Here is a 16992-nt window from a genome sequence, read left to right as displayed (position 1 = left end):
TTTTTAAGTACATAATGTGTACCGTGCCCTGTTAAAATTGATTTATATGTCATTGAAACCTCACAACTCTTATAATGTATTATTATCATCCCCATCATAATGGAGGAGGAAGAGGAATTTGAAAGTTTAAGAAACCTGCCCAAGGCCACACAATTGCTTTGTAGCAAAATCCCTTCTCCTACCTTTAGCACAAGTAGATATAGTTATTTAATTATATCTGAGTTAAACCTGGGAGGAAGAAAATGGCACAGGCTGATTTTCCTTTCCATTACTATACCATTTCCTGTAGGGTAGATACTGTCTGCAAAACGATGGTGACAAAAGGCATGAACATTTAAGATTTAGGCCACTAAGTAATAGCTGTCCCTTCTTGTATGAAATGCCTGGAAAATTTTCACTTGACTCTAGGAGATGTTTTCTACAAATGGTTTTCTTTGTATATCATGGTCTGTTTCATCTTTTGAAAGGATAAGCTGTCAATCATAATACCTTCCCTTGAGGCGCCTACCATCTAAAGAAATATAAAAGATGTGTATGGACAGCATAATTGTTTCCACTGTCAAAAATGTGAAAAAAAGACACAGATGCAATCCTAAATCCATTGAAACAAAGAGGAAACATTTTACATAAATTGAACGGTTGGAAAGAGTGAGTGTCAGGAGGGTTTACTCTTTTGGAGTTCAGGAGACTACCTGTTTGGAAAGGTAGCTCCCAAAGAGAATTCGTATTAACATTTGACTACATGAAGTAGGCCAATTGCAGGAGCCATTTCAAAAACATGAAAGGGTGGAGGGAACATAACCAGTAAAGGTGTGAAAGAAATCTTGATATTGGGAATGTTCAGAGAAAGCTTGGAAGAGGAAAGGAAAAGACTGAACATGGGAATATTATTCAAGGGAGAACTTATATAGCTCAGAGTTACTGAATAAGCAAGAAATTGTTTTGATGAAATAGAGAAAGCAGAAATAAAGTGAGAAATACTTTTTAAAGTTCTCTTACTCAGGTTAGGTGGTAAATGTGGATATTGGATATTTTAGAGTAGAAGGAAATTGATGTGGCTCTCTGGACTGAATTGATCAGTTGTATTATTGCCCCTGAATACCTCTCCTTGTAGGTAAAGACTAGCTTCTTACATTGAAAACAACTAGCATTTATTGCATGCTTTCTATGTGCCAGAATCTGGCTAAGCCCTTCACATGTATTATCTCATGCAATCCTCAAAACAACCTCACAAAATACAATCCCTTACAGATGGGAAATTTGAGGCCTGTGACTGAACTCAGGGCTGTTTGACTCCAAAGCACACATTCTCTCTTTCCCAGACTTTCAATCTTTAGTAATTCATCAATATTTTCATCCTTTACAACATGGGACAGACCTTTAAAAACTGACTGATATGGCTGGCAGGCAGGCCAGCAGCTCTCTGATGAGTCTTGTTGTTAAAGGATATTTGCAATCATTTATGAATCCACCCACCTCTATTACTGAAATCCATACATCTCACAATTAAACTTCCTAACAGGATGATCTGTAAGAAATAATACTGACTGTTTTTTGTTCATGTTTTCTCTCAGTGGAAGAATATCTGCGCAGTAAGTCAGGCAACACATAGCAAACAAGAGGAAGGAGGGGACACAAAAGAGGCTTTCCAGCCATTAAGTCTCCACTAGGCAGTTAGGACATCATCACTGGGTCTCCATTTAGCTATAGAAAAATATAAACATAAATCCAGAAAATTCTGAATAGGATACCACCCAGTCACAGGTAACATCAATAACATGGGGTGATACAAATGACTTTTTTTTTTTTAAGAGACTAGGCCACAAGGTTCTTTTTAAAAGTATTTTTATAGGAATCTCTAGTGGAGCCAGAATCTCTAGGGTTCTACCATTCAGATACCAATATATATATCAAATTTGTAATTCTGATACAAACATAAAATTTGCCATTTTAATCATATTTAGGTGTTATAGTACAGTAGTGTTAGGTATGGTCACATTGTTGTATAACAGATTTGCAGAACTTTTTCATCTTGGTAAAAGTAAAACTCTATCCATTTACCAACAACTCCCCATTCTTCCCTCTCCTCAGGCCCTGGTAATGGCCATTCTGCTTTCTATCTCTATGAATTTGAATGCTTTATATACCTCATATAAATAAAATTGTACAATATTCATCTATTCATGACTGACTTAGCACAATGTCCTAAAGTTCATTCAGATCCTGTTTTAAAATTTCTTGAAGGCACTCCTGTAGGCATGAGTGAGAGTTACAACATTTCTTTATTATGGTAAAATACACATTACATAAAATTTACCATTAGTGATATTTATTAATAGTACATTCACAATGTCATGCAACCATCATCACTACTTCCAGAACATTTTCATTATCCCAAAGGAAAACCCCATAACCATGAAGCAGTCACTCCTCATTCCACTCTCACTTTTGTCCCTGGCAACTATGAACCAGTTTTCTATATCTGTGGATTTACCTGTTCAGGATATTTCATATAAATGAAATCATACACTATGTGGCTTTTTGTGTCCGACTTCTTTCATATAGCATAATGCTCTTGAGGTTTATCCATGTTGTAGCATGTGCCAGGATTTCATTCCTTTTAAGGCTAAATAATATTCCATTGTGTATATATATCACATTTTGTTTATCCATTCATCAATTAATGAACATTTGGGTTGTTTCCCCCCTCTTGGCTCTTGTGAAGAGTGTTGCTATGAACATTTGTATATAAGGTTTTGTTTAATACCTGTTTTCAATTCTGTGGAACATATATCTGAAAGTTATTACATTTTATTTAAAGGGCATTTTTCCTGTATGCCTTGCCAGTAAGCTAAATAACTTTCTGCATCCTTTGACCTTCAGGCCAGTTGCTTCTATCTCCCCAATGGGAAATTTCAGCATGCCTTTTTTAGAAGGTAATTGTATAAGCCTCAATTTAAAGCAACATTAAAACTATGAGTATCAACAACACCTTCTAAATACTATTATAGTCTTACCTTTTCCATGAAGCTTCCTCCCATAGTACTAAGATACAACCCACACATTCTTATTCCTAGGAATAGCATATCATATTTTTATTTAAATATATGTGGATGCCTAGCTTCTCCAACTGGAAGCTGATCAAGTCCTTTCAGGGCCAGAACTAACTCTCTTATTTCTCATATGTCCTCAGCTACACATATACTAGTGTCTTGCACAAAATACTAGCTAAGAATGTGAATTTCAATCCTGGCTTCATCACTCACCAGCTCTATGACCATGAACAAGTTTTTTGCTTGACCCTTCTGTGTCTTGATTTCCTCATCAATTATCTTTGGGTAACATCTATCCCACTGAGGTTTTGTGAGGATAAATGACTTAATGCATATGCAAAGCACTTAGAATAATCCCTTATTCTAAGGCATAATTAGCTACTATTAGCCATTTTCTCTAATATAGCAATTATTAACTATTATCATAATAATAATCAGTAGCAGTAGTAGTTAGGGTCAGGTAGAACTAAATTCAAATCCTTGATTTGGAGGACAAATTAATGGAAAGGTATTCTGTGTTCATAAATAATATTGTTAAAATGTCCATGCTACCCAAATCAATATACAGATTAAAAGCAATTACTATCAAAATCCCAATGACAGTCTTGACAGAAATAGAAAAAAGCCCCTAAAATTTGCATGGAAACATAAAAGACCTCAAGTAGCCAAAACAATTCTGAGAAAGAAAAACAAAGTTGGAGGCATCATACTTCTTGATTTAAAATTATATTGCAAAGCTATAGTAATCAAAACAGTATAGTACACAGACAAGTGGAACTGAGTAAAGAGACCAGAGAAAAATCCAAATGCATATGGCCAACTAATTTTTGATATGGCCGCCAAGAAACACAATGGGGAAAGGACAGTCTCTTCACTAGATAGTGCTGGGAAAGCTGAATTTCCACATGTAAAAGAATAAAATTGGACCCTTATCTTACACCAAACACAAAAATTAATTCAAAATGAATAAAAGATCTAAATGTAAGACCAGAAACTATAAAACTCCTAGGAGAAAACACAGAAATAATGCTTCTGGACACTGGCCTGGGTAATGATTTTTTAGACATCACATTAAAAGCTTAGGCCACAAAAGCAAAAAAAAATACATGGGACTACATCCAAGTAAAAAGTTTCTGCACGGCGAAGGTAACAATCAACAAAATGAAATGGCAACCTATAGTTTTGGGAAAAATATTTCCAAACCATCTATCTTATAAGGGGTTAATATTCAAAATTTATAAAGAACTCATATAACTAAATAGTAGAAAAACAAACAACACAATTAAAAATGGGCAAAAGACCGGAATAGACATGTCTCCAGAGAAGACATACAAATGGCCAACAGGTATATGAAAAGGTGCTCAACATCATTAATCATCTTGGAAATGCAAATCAAAAGCACTATGAGATACCGCCTAATACCCTTTAGGATAACTACTATTGAAAAGTCAAAAGCTAACAAATAATGGTGAGGATGTGGAGGAAAGGAAACCCTTGTACACTGTTAGTGGGAGTGTAAATTAGTACAACCATTATGAAAATCATAAGGAGGTTTCTAAAGAAATTAAAAATAGAATGACCATATGATCCAGCAGTCCAACTTCTTTTTTTTTTATTTCTGCATATTATGGGGGAACAGATTTTAAGGTTTCAATAAATGCTGTTTCCCCTCCTCCCCCCACAAGTCTGAGTCTCCATCATGACCATCCCCCAGATGGTGCACATCTCACTCATTATGTATGTATATACCCGCCCCCCTCCCCCCTCCCACCTGCCCAATACCCTATTACTGTAGTACCTATGTGTCCACTTAGGTGCTGCTCAGTTAATACCAGTTTGCTGGTGAGTATATGTGGTGCTTGTTTTTCCATTCTTGGGATACTTCACTTAGTAGTATGGGTTCCAGCTCTAACCAGGAAAATATAAGATGTGCTATATCACCATTGTTTCTTAGAGCTGAATAGTACTCCATGGTATACATATACCACATTTTATTAATCCATTCTTGGATTGATGGGCACTTGGGCTGTTTCCACAGCCTTGCAATTATGAATTGTGCTGCTATAAACATTCGAGTGCAGGTGTCTTTTTTGTAGAGTGTCATTGGATCATTTGGGTAGATGCCCAGCAATGGGATTGCTGGATCAAATGGTAGATTCACTTGTATCGCTTTAAGGTATCTCCATATTGCTTTCCACAGAGGTAGAACTAGTTTGCAGTCCCACCAGCAGTGTAGGAGTGTTCCTCTCTCTCCACATCCACGCCAGCATTTGTTATTTGGAGACTTTTTGATAAAGGCCATTCTCACTGGAGTTAAATGATATCTCATTGTGGTTTTGATTTGCATTTCCCTGATGATTAGAGATGTTGAGCATTTTTTCATATGTTTATTGGCCATTCTTCTGTCTTCTTTAGAAAAGTTTCTGTTCAAGTCCTTTGCCCACTTTTTAATGGGGTTATTTGATTTTTTCTTGCTGATTTTCATGAGTTCTAAGTATATTCTAGTTATCAGCCCCTTATCGGATGCATAGGATGCAAAAATTTTCTCCCATTCTGGAGGTTGTCTATTTACTTTCATGACTATTTCTTTGGCTGTGCAGAAGCTTTGTAGTTTGATCATGTCCCATTTGTTTATTTTTGTTGCTGCTGTGGTTGCCTTTGGGGACTTCTTCATAAACTCTTTGCCTAGGCCGATGTCTAGGAGGGTGTTTCCAACATTTTCCTCTAGAATTCTAATAGTTTCATACCTTAGGTTTAAGTCTGTTATCCAGCGTGAGTTGATTTTTGTGAGAGGTGAAAGATGTGGGTCCTGCTTTAGCCTTCTACAGGTGGCTATCCAGTTTTCTCAGCACCATTTATTGAAAAGGGATTCTTTTCTCAGCATATGTTTTTGTCTGCTTTGTCAAAGATTAGATGGCTATATGAAGATGGTTTTATATCAGGATTCTCAGATTTGTTCCACAGCAGTCCAACTTCTAAGCACACAATATACACAAAGGAAATGACATCACCACCTTGTAAAGATAGCTGCATTCCCATGTTTACTACTGCATTATTCACAATAGCCAAGATATGGAAACAACCTAAATGTTCATTGACAGATGAATAAAGAGACCATGGTGTATACGTAAAATGGAGTATTGTTCAACCCTAAAAAGAATGAGATCTTGCTATTTGCCACAATATGGATGAGCCTGTAGGGCATTATACTACGTGAAATAAGCCAGATACAGAAAGAAAAATAATGCATGATCTTTTTTATATTTGGAATCTTAAAAAAATTCAAATATCATTGGCCCTCCATATCTGTAGGTTCCACATCTATGAATTCAAATAATTGGAGATAAAAATTATTTGAAAAAAATAACAATACAACAATTAAAAAAGAATACAAATAAAGCAATACAGTATAACAACTATTTATATAGCATTTACATTGTATTTGATATTATAAGTAATCTAGAGATGGTTCGAAGTATATAGGAGGATGTGTGTAGGTTATATGCGAATACTATGCCATTTTATATAAGGGGCTTGAGCATCCACGAATCCTGATATCCATCAGGGACCTGGAATCAATCCCCTGCAGACACTGAGGGACAAATGTATATAGAGATTGAGAAGAAAATAGTGGTTACCAGGGTGGAAGTGGGGATAGGGTAGGGAGGAAATGGGGAGGTACAGGTCAGAGGATACAAAGCAAGCAACAAATATATAGGATGAAAAAGTCCAGTGATGTAATTTACAACATGAGAACTGTAAGTAATAAAATTATATTGCATTTGGGATTCATGTTAGATGAGTAGATTTTAGCCCTCTTGCAACTGAAACAAAATAATGAGTTACTATGTGAAAGGATGGATATGTTAATTTGCTTCACTATAGTAACCTTTTTACTATTGATGTGTATTTTATAAGATTATGTTGCACACCTTAAATGTACACAATAGAATTTATTTTAAAAAATTCCACATCTGCCAATTATTAATTCTTCCTATGGTTCCCACTTCCATTCTGTTATTATGAACTTGCTGCTTATGATACACACATGCAGACACATGCACACACATATGCAGGCTCCTATGCTACATCTCTGTGACAGAGACTGGCTAATTTTTCACCACCATCTGTCATCCATGTTCTCACCTTTAGCGTCCTGTGAGACTGCATGGCATTTAGGTAGCGCCATGTAACTTCATTCTAGGTAATGGGATGTTGGTGCAAAGGATGTGCACGACCTCCAGTTTGGATACAAAATTTCCCCTGAGGTCCTCCTTACACTGCTCTTCCCTCATCTCCTGTTTGGATGCAGAGGATTGAGTAAAGGACCCTAAGGCTCTAGCAAATGTTGGGAAGAGATTGGGCCCCAGAGTTGCCATGTGGGAGGCTGTCTGCCAAGCACCTGATTAGACTATGAGGTGAGTGAGAAGTAAACTTTTTACTAAGTTAAGTCCCTAAGATTTTGAGGTTGCTTGTTACAACAGTTAAGCTTTAAGACTGATATACAATGATAATTCTCTAATTTGCATGCTCAGTGCTGAATCAGTTAAATTGTAGCAACCTCCATTGAAATGTACATATTCAGGTATAAAATTCATTTCCAACTTAAGGCCTTTACTCTAGTTCTGGGCAAACTGATACATCCAAGCAGGGCTGGGATGAGGGTGCAAGCAAGGCACCCAGGGCTCACATTTTAGGAGGCCTCAATGTCAGCATTGTGCAAATGTAGGGTCCTCAGCTAAGAGTGATGCCTCCTTAGAGTTGTAGGCACCTCACTTGCCTCACCCTTATCTCAAGAGCACATCCCAGTAGTGATGTCACCCTATACTTTGCCCCATTTCCTAATACTGATGCTAGGCCAGGCAGCTGCCTGAAAGCTGGTTTAGCCATTGATATGTGGTTATCAGAAAGAAGCTAATTGACCTCTCTGAGCCTTAATCTCTTCTTCTGAAAGGAAGAGTACCCGATTCATAGGATTCGATACATGATGTTGTTGCTACTATTACTTTTATAAAAATTGCTCAGAAGAATGAGTGAATTCCTCGCTCACATCTTTGATGTTTCCCCACTCTTGTGACTGTCTCCTTCCTGCTCCTCTGATCACACATCTGTATGTGCTAGAACACATGCCTATGGATGACTTAAATGGGAAAGCTATGGCTACAAGGCCAAAGAAACTTCATTTAGAAATCCAAACCATTTTCAGACCTGGCCCTTACTTACTAAGCAGACAAAGGGAGGCTGCATGTACTCCCTGTCTACCAGCTGCTTTCCCTTGTTGAGTTGGCTGGCCTGCCCTGACCTCTCCATAAAGATGGTCTGCTCTGCTGTGATTTTCTTGGGGAATTAATTTGCCCTTTGCTTTAGCTCACTGGCTGTCTCTATCTCAGGGACATTTGTTCAATGACCAGATTTGGCCTGGAATGGGCTCCAGATCCACTGTATGGGGCCTGGTGATGGGCCAAGCATAGGGAGCTCTACCAGTCCAAGACTCTCATCCCACAATATGGCTCTGACACACACACCTACACACGTGATAGTGTGCCTGTGGCTTAAATATAACCCCTTAAGGATTCCAGTAGAGGTATTTCCTGACTGTTCCAACTCTCCCACCTCACATTAGCAGTCTAAGGGATTGGGCTTCTTTCCATTTTAATTTGAATAAGAGAAGCTGGGGACTTGGAAGAGGAAAAGAAATATAGAGGATGAAGATGCTTTGCTTCTAAAAAATAAGATTATTTTTATGAGGCAGCAAGAAGAAACAGAGATAGAAAGAACTGGGGGATGCTATACTACAGGGGATGAGAACAGAAATAAAAAAAGAACAAAAAAGAAAGGGGGAAAAGAAGGACAGGAAAGAAAAACTTCAGGACACGAAAAGAAGGGGAAACACAAATAGAGATGTGAGAAGGAAAAACTTAGACTGAGAAGTAGCAGTGGGAGAGTGAGAGGTGACAACCCAGAAGCCACTGGGGGGCAAGGGTGATGGCAACAGCTTGTGCCTTAAGCAGCTCAGGCAAAACCAGATAGTGCCAAAGGATGACTGCCAGCTGTGCTGTGGCAGCTTAGGGTAAGCCCCCTAGGCTGTGAGCTATCCCAGGGGTAGGAGCAAATTCCCACTTAGATACCCCAGGGCTATGCTAACGTGATCACCTGGGACCATTTCAGGAGTACTCTCAGATAGCTTAAAGCTTGCTGCAGCTTTATCTCACTTGCTGTCTGTTTTGGGTACTGGATCAAATGGGGGAAATAGGAAAGATAACTATTCGCTGGCCACCATATTCCTTCACAGATTTTGCTTTGTGGCCCTAGATTTTGCCCTTGCTCTCAGGACAATAATGTAATAAAAAAGAGAACTATGAGTAGAATTAAATAGGGAAGGGGAGGGCTGGGTCAAATTGCCATCCATTCACTGTCTTCTTTGTTTTTTCACAGAGAATCAGATAACTGTGATTACTTAGGACAAACCAAGAGTACAAAGAAGGGATGATGAAAGGTAGAACTGGGATACCATGGAACCCACGTTGTTGTCCACCCCTCCTGGACCTCATCTTAATGGTGACAATAGGAAAGAGGAGGCATATGTTAATATGACCGGCCCAAGAGACCAGTCCTGCTCCTCTGTCTTGCCCCATGTCTGAAGCCTCGCAGAGTTAATGCCAATTCCTCAAGGCATAAGGGCCTCCCAAGAACGTGAGGCCCAGATGAGTCCCTAATAATACTACTCTTGGGGTGGCTGTGTAAGACAAGTAGGGTTGCTAGGGCATTGTTGGGTGCCAAGAGTGAGTGGAGAGAATTATAAGTTAGTTAACTACCCCTAAATCTTTCCAATTCTCCAACTTTTTCTTTGTCTCTCCTATCCATCTCCCCTTTTCTCTCTCTCCTCTCCCTTTTTACATCTGATATATGCAGTTGGAATGTTTATATTTTATTCTTGGTTTATGACACGCTATCATCATTGGCTCACACATGGTCTTATTTATGCATCTATAAACCCAATATGACAAACACCTGTGAAACCACCACCCAATGAAAAAACTACATTATCAACAAACTTACATTTACTTATGTGCTACTGCCTTATCCCAGTACCCACTTCCTTGCTACAAGAGGAAACAACTATCTTGTATTCTGTATTTATTATTCCCACAACTTACTTTTCACCTTAACACATTTATATGTATGCACCAGCAGTACCTTGGCCATTCACCTACTTATGTAGCGGTGTGACCAAAGGCAAGTTTTTAAAATGTCTCCAGGGGTCTTAGTTTCCTCTTCCGTGAAATGACAGTAATAACAATACCTACCTTAGAGGCCTTTGTGAGGATTCAGTGCCTTAGTGCATATAAAGTACCTAGAGAAGCACTTGGCGTATAGTTAAAAGGAGTAGTAGTAGTAATACCCGGTTGTTCCCTGAATTGCCTTTTGCTTTCTTTGCTAGGTCATGTGCCACCTCTTCCAGGAACACTAACCTGATTTCCCCAGTTGAAACTAGTTATTGATTTTTCTCTGCATTCCCATGGTGTCTATGCACACTTTCATTCTGGCTCATGTTTTGCACTTGTGCTAATAAAAAGTTTGTTTGCCTTGAAAACAGTGGTTCTTAACATTATCAGCACATTAAAATCTCTGGGAACTTTTAAAAAGAGTCCTGATCCAAGTTCTATGCAAGACCAATTGAATGAGAATCTCTAGAGGTGAGATCCAGATATCAACATTTTTCACAGCTCTTCAAGTGATTTTAATGTGCAGCCAAGGTTAAGAACCATGACTTAGAGCAGGAGTCAATAAACACTGGCCCACAGTTCAAATCCAGCTCACTGCCTATTTTTGTAAATAAAGTTCTATTGGCCCATGTATTGTTTATGGCCAACTTCAGTAAGTTGTCTATAAGTTGTCTTCAACATCATGTCTAATAATTGTCTATGACCAACATTAAAATAAGCAAGAATGAGTAGCTATGACAAAGAGCATATATCTGGCAAAGCCTAAATCATTTACTATCTGGATCATTACAGAAAAAGTGTGTTGATCCTTGCCTTAGAAAATAATCTCTCTGAGTACAAGGACATCTTATACATCTCTATATTCCTGACACAGTGAATTGCCTAGCACAGTACTTTGCTTATAGTTGCTTAATAAGAAATTGCCCAATGAATAGATATGAGGTGGAAGGTCTTGTCTGTCAAATTCAGGGCCGAAGTGTTTTGTTTTGTTTTGTTTTTCAGTTGTGCTGACATCAGCCAGTGTTTTGAAGTGTGTGAATTCCAGTCTCCCTGTTGGTTGGGAGAAGATGACCTGGAAAGGGCACTGGAAACACAACATCAGGGAAGCTAGCTTGTTTTGCTCCTTGCATTGACTCTCAGAGCACAGCTCTGGCCTCCTCACCATTGCACTCTTTAGTTTTAGGATCTCTAATTGGCTTCCATCTCTCCTGAGTCCCTCCCGTTTGAGAAATATTTGAACCAGCAGACCTTTGGAGAGCTCTTCCAGATTTTGTACACATATTGCATCTTATTTGCCCTCACTGAGTTGTCTTATGGGCTGTCTTGTGGTTTAATTATTTATGTCACAGTGTTTAAAAGTAGAGGCTTCAGAGTCAGGGAAACCTGGGTGTGAATCTTGGCTGTGTGTCCCTGGTCTTATTGCTCACTGGCTCTGAATTTCTGTTTCTGATTCTAAAAAATAGGCATAACAGTACATACTTCATAGGATTCTTTGAGGGAGTAAATGAAATAATGCCTGTAAAACACTGAACACAGTCCTGGGCAAATAGTAAGCACTCATTAAAGGTAGCTATTATCATCTTTATCATAGCTGTCAGCATTGCCAGATGACTTATCTTCCCTGCATGTTATAAGCCCCTTGAAGGCAGGGGCCATGTCCTAGCCATTTTTGCATCCCTACTGTGCTTTGTATATATTCAGCTCTCAATGTGCATTAATTGCTTGAATTGTATTGAAACTGTTGCCCCAAATGAAGCTGATGGCAGCAACACAGAAGTCAAGCTCCACCTTACCTCATGCTCTCCCCTGCCTGCATCCCAAGGCCTCTGGGTGTTAATCAATGCCATACATCAAAAATAGGCATGACAAATGTGGTAAGTATACCAGCCTTGGGGCCATCCAAAATTAATTTGTCTGCATTCTCCAAATGAACAGTAACTCTATTAAAATTCCCACCTGTGACAAATACAAAGTGCAATTATTTTTCCTGCAGTAAGAAACTGCCACTGGGGTGGTATTTCAAAACACTTGTCTGAACAAGTCTAAATTGCTAAGACAGTGCTTAGATTTAAATCTAGAGGACATGTAAAAGGCCAGACTTTCAGTCTTTTACAGGAAAAGAAAATAAAAAAGGCATTCTAAAGCTGGCAACCATTTTTCTTGATTCAACATAGCAGGCTAAGGAACTGCAATGTTCACCTGGGAATAATGCACTGTGTTTTAGAAATGTAATTGTTTATGTTAATAAACTGCCACTGTACATAGGCTCCCAGCATGTCTGGACTCGACCACTTCCATTGATTTTTTTTTTTTTTTTAATACTGACCTCAGGAGGATAAATGGGATAGACACCTCAGCCAGTGAGAGATGGCTGTGGGGAGCAGCATCAAAACACTTGTCATTTCAGCAGCAATCATCACAAAATCTGGGAACCTGATTAAGATTCAGGCCTCTGGGTACTCAAAGCCAACAGCAAAACCCAGGGAGGGGGCAGTTTGCTTTCCCTAGCTCCTACCTCCTCTTTCTTCTTTCTGTATCATTTTCCTGACCACTATACCAATTTCAGATTAGGTGATACATTTCTTTTCTTAAATTTTTTAAAGAAAAATTTTAAAAGAAATGTTTAAGAAATTTAAACATTTTTTTTAAATTTTAAGAAAAAAATTAAAAAATTATGTGAGTTGTTAAAAGTCACACAATATAAAATTAACTTTTTAAAAACAGCTTTATTGAGGTATAATTGATATACAAAAAGTTGCACATAGTTAAAGTGTATAATTTGATGAGTTTGGATATACGCATATACCTGTGAAACTCTCACCACAATTATGGTAATAGACTTATCCATCACTGAAGATTTCCTTATGTCTCTTTGTTTTTATGGTAAGAGCACTTAATATGAGATCTACTCTCTTGATAAAGTTTTGTAGTCACCCAGGCTTAAATAAATGACACAGCTTAATATGGGCCTTTCCAGGAGTATCTGCACTTACATAGAGGTCATCAGATTTAAAATAAAGGAATGACATGCTAAAAGTAGAATTTGAGGGGTAGAGAAAGACATTCTGGGGGACAGGGCTCTTCCTTAACCACTATCTCATTTTCTCTTGTTACAAAATATAATGAGATGCCTTAATGGACATCAGCGATTTTAAGAGGATAGCAATTACATAAAACTAAGATGAACTTTAGGAGAAGCCAAGAAAAATCTTGACATATGTTGATATTTCCAAGGGCTACTGCTTAGTTTCATAACCTTGTATAGTAAAAGGGACTGTGAATGTAAATGGCCTTATAGAATTGAGGTGAAGGGAAGTCACTGGATAAGGCTGAAGAAACTTGTTAAAAGTTTCTTTTAGTACCAGTGCAGTCTCACAGGGAGGCCACACTCAGAAGGGTCCCATGCTTGTTGTTTAATGCTTTGCAGTTGCTGTCTTAAAATTCTTGATTTAACTTTGAGTTTGTGTTTTTTAAGAGAAGTTGAATAGGACAATGAAGCATGTGCTGGTGGCTTACAGCCTTGACTTACCTCCCATCATCTCCCTACAAAGTGCTCTTCTGCTTTCTGGTGCTCCATGTCCCATCTGGCCTCTCCCTCCCCACTCCTGCTCAATAACTACTGCTTTCCTCCATCCTCAGTGGGGGCCTGGCGGAGGAATGTGGAGAGTCAGAGACAGGTACATGTGACTTGGAGAAGGGCATGCCATCCTGATGTGGCAGCTTCATGGCACATTTGGCAAGTGATTTAGTAGGGGTAAAGCTCTCACTTTCCTCAATCCAGGTATCAAGCATGTCCTACTGTGGAAGTCTGCATTCCCTTAGGAGTTACCAATTCACTGTGTGTTGGGGTGGCAGGCTTGTGAGAAGAGGAGATAGATTTTTCTATCCCCAGATGCAGCACAGCATGCCAGTCTTGTGGCTGGTGGGAGGAGGGATTTCATGGGGAATTTATCCCCAGGCCCAAGGGAGCATGAAATTAAATAGCACAGAAAAAATACACCATGGCAGGAGACTTCAGTTCTAGATAAAGATGGAGCAGATTGCTTTTCCCTATTCCTCCAAATAAGATAAGCTAACGACCTTGTACATTATATATATTTTTTTAAAAAATTAAAACTCAGAAATGGGGGAAGGAGACAGACCAATTAGGTACCTCAAGACCTAAGAATATATGTGGCAGTGAGTTCCCTGGGTTTTCTTTTTGCCTCATATATCCTGGACTGGCTGGGAGAGCTTCTAACCCAGAAACAACAATGAGCACAGACAAAAAAAGTCCTAACAAAAACTGCTCTCCTGTCAAAGGACTAGAAAAAAGGGCAGACTAGCAAGACAGAAAACTTTTAGACAATTACTGGTCTACTCAGCCAAATACCACAGAAAAAAAACAAAAAAAACAAAAAAAAAAACAAAAAAACAACTGTGGTCCCAACCACCCATGCCAGTAAAAACAGAATGGGCAGCCTATATTTCTACCTCACCAGGTGCCCAATTAGCCACCTGGGGCAGTGGCAGCAAGTACCTAATAAGGTAATGAGTCCCCATGGTTCCAGTAAAGATCACATGGGAAGGCTAGATTTCCATTCCTTCCTATCCCAGGTGGGGTGATGTCACAGGAGGCCAAGTGGCAAGCCAGGAATTTTGTCACTGCCTAGTGGTAATACAGCTAGCTTATCCTCCACCCCTCAGTATCGGTGATGGCCATATGTGAAGAAGTACAAGGCACCTCTCCCTCTTCCAGTGGTATCAGTGGAGGCCTGGTGGGAAGCATAAACTCCCCCCCCATCCCCATGCCCAGCAGTAAGGAGGCATCCCTGCCCCACAGGTTATCAGAGGAGCCAAGTGGAAACCTGGATTTTACCCCATTGTACAGTAACAAAAAAACACCCCTATTCCCTACCATTGCAACATCAGAGGAGGCCTGTTAAAACAGAAAGCTTAAGTAGATTCAGAGTTGCCTAAAATAATACCCAAAAAGTCCAGAATATAATAAAAAACACTCATTATGCCAAGAACCTAGATAAATCTCAAACTGAATGAGAAAAGACAAATCAACAATGCCAAGATGGGAGATATGTCAGAATTATTTGACAAGATTTTTAAAGCAGCCATCATAAAAATTTATTAATAAGTGATTATAAGCATGCTTGAAACAAATGAAAGAACAGAAGTAGCAAAGAAATTCTTGACAAAGAAACACAAGACATAAAGAATAACCAGATGGAAATTTTAGAACTAAAAAATAGTAACTCAAATTTTAAAAAACTCAATGGGTGGGCTCAACAGCAGAATAGAGGGGACAGAGGAAATAATCAATAAAGTGGAAGACAGAATAACAGTAATTGCTCAATCTGAACAATAGAAAATGGAATTTAAAAAATGAACAAAGCTTCAGGGACTTGTGAGAATATAATAAATGATGTAGTATTCATGTTATTAGAGTCTTAGAAGGAGAATGAAAAGAGGCAGAGCTGGAAACATACTCAAAGAAACAGTGACTGAAAATGTTCCAAATTTGGAAAGGACATTAGAGTAGAGAGTCAAGATGTTGAGCAATCCCAAACAGGATAAACCCAAAGAGATTCACACCAAGACACATCTTAGTAAAACTTCTGAAAACTAAAGACAGAAAAAAAAAATAGAGAAAGTAGTCAAAGAGAAACAACAGTTTACCAAGAGAGGGAAAAAATTCAAATGATGGCAAATTTCTCATTAGAAACCATGGGGCCAGAAGGAAATAGCATAAGATTTTTAAAATGCTGAAAGAAAAGAACTGTCAACCATAAGTCCCACATCCAGCAAAAATATCTTTCAGGAATGAAGGGGCAATTAAAATTCTTAGATGAAGACAAATGGAGAAAACTTGTTGTCAACAGACCTACATAAAAGATGGCTAAAGGAAGTTCTTGAAACAGAAAGATAACGATGAAAGAAAATCTTGGTACATCAGGAGGAAACAAAAAAGCTCATGCTCATATTACATTGGATAGTAATATAATTCTTGAGTCCATAGTGATAAGAGGGAGGTGCTCTTCTTCTTTATATAAGAATGTCAACTAATAAATGTAGAAGGAATGGTAGAATTATTATAGTAAGTTACCCTTTTTTGCCCCCCTCCTATGTAATAGCAAGTGTAAACATAGATCATCATTGGAGGCTAAAACCAAGTAAAGAGTTGTTGGGAGTAAATAGTCAAAAGGTATCAGGATAACACTGTACATTTAATTTTAACTACAAAAGAAAAAAGGTACACTTATAGTATACGGATCTGATGAATTCTCAACTTAACCATGGAATCAAACCCAGACTCATCAGTATAGGGGCAGACAAACATTCTGGGTCTGCTGATGTGATACACTGGGAAGTCTATATCACCTATGTAGTGGTCTTTTTCCAAATATTTAACCTGAATATAGTCATGCAGAAAGTCAGAAAATTCCAGAATATGAGGTATTCTATATGATAGAACTGACCTGGGCTTTTGGAAACTATCCATGTCATGAAAACCAAACTAGCAACAAAAATAGCAGGGGAATATGCAAGGTTAAAAAAAAAGAGCTTCATAATCCAAATGCAATGGGAGAACTTTAATTGAATCTTGAATTGTAAACAAAGCCATAAAAGATAATTTTAGAAGAAATAGAGAATTAAATATGAACTGAATAATCGATGATACTATTGATTTAATGTTAAATTTCCTAAGAGTTATGTTGAAA

The sequence above is a fragment of the Microcebus murinus genome, chromosome X (assembly GCF_040939455.1).
Source record: "Microcebus murinus isolate Inina chromosome X, M.murinus_Inina_mat1.0, whole genome shotgun sequence".
NCBI classification, from domain to species: domain Eukaryota; kingdom Metazoa; phylum Chordata; class Mammalia; order Primates; family Cheirogaleidae; genus Microcebus; species Microcebus murinus.
The sequence above is the reverse complement of the archived record's forward strand: the minus strand, read 5'-3'. Positions refer to the sequence as shown.